Raw genomic sequence first — 4,988 nt, 5'->3', positions numbered from 1 at the left:
TTAATGCTAGAGATTAAACCTAAGGAAATTTGCAAGGATGTCCCAGAAGCTGACGAGATTTACTAGAAATGATTTTAGTTCTGCCATGTGGATTTGGGCAATATTACAGAGTCAGAAGTCATTAAAGAGCTTGCAAACAGAAACAGACAAAACATTCCAGGCTTCCAGGGTTCATGCAACCCAACCATCAAACTCATATTCCCAGAGTAAGGCTGCTCATCCCTGTTGAGCTTGGCAGAGAAACAGAGAATTTGTGAGATATCAATGCCATAGAATTAGAGTCCAAAGCCTGGAATTAAATCAAAGATGGTATTTAGCCCTTCCCCTTTGTACTGAAACTATATACCTGCACTGAAGATGAGATTATTGTGATGTCTGGTTTTTTCCAAATCCCAAAATAGATTTGTAGTAGAAAATCCATTTCAGGGACATGGACAGAAACTTCTTATTCAATGACTGGGTCACTGCAACTGATGAGCAAGCTTTCTCCTTGATGCTAAGCCCCCGCTTCTTCGATCCATCCAGTGTGTACCTTGCCAGATTTCCCTTCTTCATTTTCCTTTATTATGACATATAAGAACTGATTTCCATTAGTTCAGTACTGGTGGATCTAGATTCCAACACCCCCATGTAATTGCTCCAATCTTTTTATTAACATACATCCTAATCCCCAAACCTCCTTAATAAGGTCAGCATTTAGGACTAAAAGTTGCTCCACTACTAAAGAATTTCAATTCTAAAAATAATAAAAGAATTTACTAATTCTGTGAACAACTGCTTTGAGTAAACACAACTTAGGCACAATCCCTGTATAAGTTATTACTGTCTAATACCTCATTGAGGTACAGTTAATATATCATACAATTCACTCCCTTAAAGAGTGTGATTAAATAGTGTTAGTGTATTCACAGAGTTGTGCAACCATCACCACCATCAATTTTAGAACATTTACATCATCCTCTCCCTCAAAGGAAAAAAACCCACGCCCATTAGCAGTTATTCTGCCTTCCAACTACCCACTAAACAACCACTAATATACTTTCTGTCTATGAGTTTGCCTATCTTGGACTTTTCATATAAATGAAAGCATACAATATATGGTCTTTTGTAAGGGACTTATTTCACATATCATAATATTGTCAAGGTACATCCCTATTGTATCATGTATTCATACTATATTATTTTTTGTTGCCAAATACCCCATTGTATGGGTATGCCACATTTCATTTATCCCTTAATCAGTTGATGAATACTTGTGGTTGTTTGCATTTTTTCTGGATATAATGAATAATGTGTCCAAGTTTTTGAGTGGACATATGTTTTTATTTCTCTTGGGTGCATACATTGGAGTTTAATTTCCTAGTATCGCTATGTTTCACATTATGAGGAACAGCGAAACTATTTTTGAATTGGCTTTTGAAAGCAAAAACCTCATTTTCAGTAGGAAGTTAGTTTTGTGATCTCAATTAATTATATTTCCTATTTTTATTAGGGGAAAAAAAAGACTCAGGGATCACGTGACTGCATAGTCAGAATGAGTTAGTGAGAAAAAATGTCCAAGGTTAGAACCAATTCTGTGACCTATAGTCCTACATTCTTCCCCCCATACCTTTCTGGATAAGGTACACTGCACTATATGATATTGTGGGCTTATGTCATTGTCCTGAGCCTTACCTAAACTATTGAATAATATGAATCAGTGTGATATACAAAGCACATGTGCAGGAGAGAGGACAGGATAGGGAAGTTCCAAGTTATGAATCATAAACTTAAATGGTAGTTCTCTCATTTCCAAAGGACAAGAAAAACAGAACCTCTGAGATACAGTGAGTAAAAGCCAAATTAGTAACTCTTTGTGATAAATTTAAATACCTATGTTGTGTCTTATAGAATTTCGAGAGAAAGAAGGAATAGTCAGGGTGAGGTGCAGTTGCCATCAAGCTTCTGTGTGCATGAATAAAATCTGGAATTGATTGTTAAAATTGTACATACTTGGGACCTATCTTACTCCTCAGGGATCCTTACTGAGTACGTGTGCGGTGAGGCCTGAGAAGCTGAGCCGTAAACAGGTACACAAGGGAAAGCCTAAAGCAGGAGGTCTGCAGACAATATTTTGGCACCTCTGGTACAGACTAAGCTTTAAAATTAATTAAGCAAAATTAGAATCCTACCACTGCCTGTGCAATGCTGGGTAATTTCCTAGTGTCAGTGTGTTCATCTGTTACATAGGGCTAACAACAGTCCCTTCACAGTGCTTCCATGAAGATGCAATAATAAAATGCTTTACACATATGAAAAAGATCCAGCTCTAGCTAATGCTGGCTTCCTCTTTGCTTCCCTAAACCAAAGTCATAAGGGACTGGTAAACATAATGACTTATATAACTGATGTAAAGCGAGTGTTGCTTGGTTTCAACATCTCTCCTTAGGGCCAATTTTTCCCTCCTCCAATAATGTCTCCATTGTGAGCATCCTGCCTTAACACAGGAGAAATATGAAAATACTCTCATTTGAGTGAACTAGTTGCAGCTGCAAACATGACGGCAGGAACAAGGTACTATATATGCCCAATGTTGATTAGCATCACCACAACTCATTATTCTGATCAGCCAGAAGCAATTTACAATCATCTTTAAGCAAGTGCACATCATTTTCATAATTGACTTGCGAGAGCTTTGACACAACAACTTGTTGTAGCTGTCAATCACTGTCAAAGGATAGAGAAGAAGGAAGCCCTTCTGGAGAGAAGAGGAAAAGTATAGTGCCTGTCCATAGTGGGCAGTGAACAGAGTGACTATGCATTCTTTTCCATGTCACTACTTTCTAGGCCTTAGGACAGAATCTCCTCCAGATGGAGAAAAGGACCATAATGTCATTGTGTGAAACACAATAATGCTATTGCCCTGTTAAGGAAACCTGGAAACTAACAGTTTTGAGCCGTATTTAAGCCCTCTCAGAGCTCATGGTTTTAAAATTTTCTGTAACTGCTTATATCATTGCTAGCTATAGTGAAAAGCTGACTTGCAAATTCATTCTTTTTTTCAAAGAATGCATATTTTTGGGTGATGCCAGAGATATTGAACAGCATCTATACAATAGACAGATCTGGATGGCCAGATAAACATATAGATAGATGTTATGTTTCCATCTTTCCTCAAATAGGTGTAAAATATTTATTTACAATTTGCATTCTTAATATAATACTTATTTAGATACTTATGTGTGGGAAAACATTCAGAAGTCTTTCTGAAACCTTGAAAATGTTACTAAAAGTAATTAAAGTATGTGGGCCGAGCGACTGGATGCAGGATGTCCTGCTTGAGCAGCGGAGGAACTAAGGGTGCTGGGCATGGAGACCATGGGGGCATAGGCTACCGTGGAAACAGAATATTGACCCTCTCTGGGGGCGCAGCCCCTTTCTCACTTGCACACCTCACATCACCCTGTTTGGTCCTGGAGGATGGCTGGTTAGCCAGAGACTGGTAAGATTCCTCAGGGGAGGAACAACCTAAGACAGGCACAGTCGCAGAGGGGCCAACAGGGGTGGGGCACAGACCCTTAATCCTTTTGAGAGAGGTCTCCAGCCCCCAGGACTGCTTTGCTCTCCACGCCCAGCTCAAATCCACAGCCCAGCTCAAATCCACAGCCCAGCTCAAATCCACACCCTGCTCAAATCGGACCCAGGAGGCAAACAAAGATCATTGCCCCCAGTCATGTGAGGCCTTTGTTTGTTTACTTCAAAGATAACCTTGTTTGTGGGACTAAACTGGGAGTGTTAGACCCTTAGGCTATGCCAAGAACTCAATAAAAGCAACGTGGGATCAATCAGCAAGGCTCTTGATCCTAGAGGTCTTGAGTCCCCCGGTCCCATCTTTCTCTTAAATCCTTGTCTGTGTTTTCTTTAAGCTTGTGGCACCCGTCACTCGCCTTGAGTCTCCGAGCTGGTCTCGGCAATTATGAATGGGAACATTATCTAATTTTTATCTCCATAAAACCTAAGAAAGTGACTATTACAAGAATTAAAGTAAGTAAATGGCCTTGGAAAAAATCAAACAACAAAAACAAAAGAGAAAAATCAAAACAGTAAATAACTGGTATCAAATGTTATTTCTCAAATTTATTACTATTTTGCTTCTTGGTAAAATTAAATTAATAACATTTTCATGCATATTATTAGACACTGAGTATAAAAGATCTTCAAAAAGTGCAAAGTTGGGAGCACAGTACAATGTATATGAAAAACAGGAATCCTGATGACCATGTTGGATTGGATTCTAGTTCTGCCAAAATTTAGCGATGACTGAATCACATGTAAATGCATATAGTATGCAATATGACACATATGGTGCATATGACTCAATGCATATGATGTGCAGATTGGGTTGTTTACATGCAACAGATTTAAATAGTGTTTGTTATATTTATGAAAGATCAATACAAATATAAAGGGATATATGCTTTTTGTTGTCTAGAAGGTAAAATTCTGTAATGTCAAAGTCTCTGAAAGAAACAACACAAATGAACTACTCAATGCGTCTGTGTTTTCAATTATGTAATTTGAGTTGAAAACTATTTACTGAATAATAATTTTTGGGTGGTATATTGTGGTAGGCTCATGTAAATATTATACAAATTTGGCACAACCTCTGAGATGGCCACACCACATCTGGGAGGGTACCTTCTACATGAGTTTGCAGGAAAGCGAATCAAGGATGTTTAAAATGTGGTCGACCACTCTCCGTGTCTAAGTGTTCAAAGATGGCAATGATCCAAGCGAAGTAATTTTCCCATTTTCTCCTTTACATGGGATATAAACATTGAATGGTGGCTTAATTTTCTGTACATCAAAGTCATTAACTATGTTTTTACAGACATCCTAAAGATGGCTGGATACTGTACAATAAAAACATGCTAGACTATAGTTCCATGAAGGCAGAAAACATCATTCTTCATTCTAATCATTTACCCTGGAGGGTCACATGCAGTACT

This window comes from Hippopotamus amphibius, chromosome 9, assembly GCF_030028045.1.
Source record: "Hippopotamus amphibius kiboko isolate mHipAmp2 chromosome 9, mHipAmp2.hap2, whole genome shotgun sequence".
Taxonomy (NCBI): Eukaryota; Metazoa; Chordata; class Mammalia; order Artiodactyla; family Hippopotamidae; genus Hippopotamus; species Hippopotamus amphibius.
Note: the sequence above shows the minus strand (reverse complement) of the source record.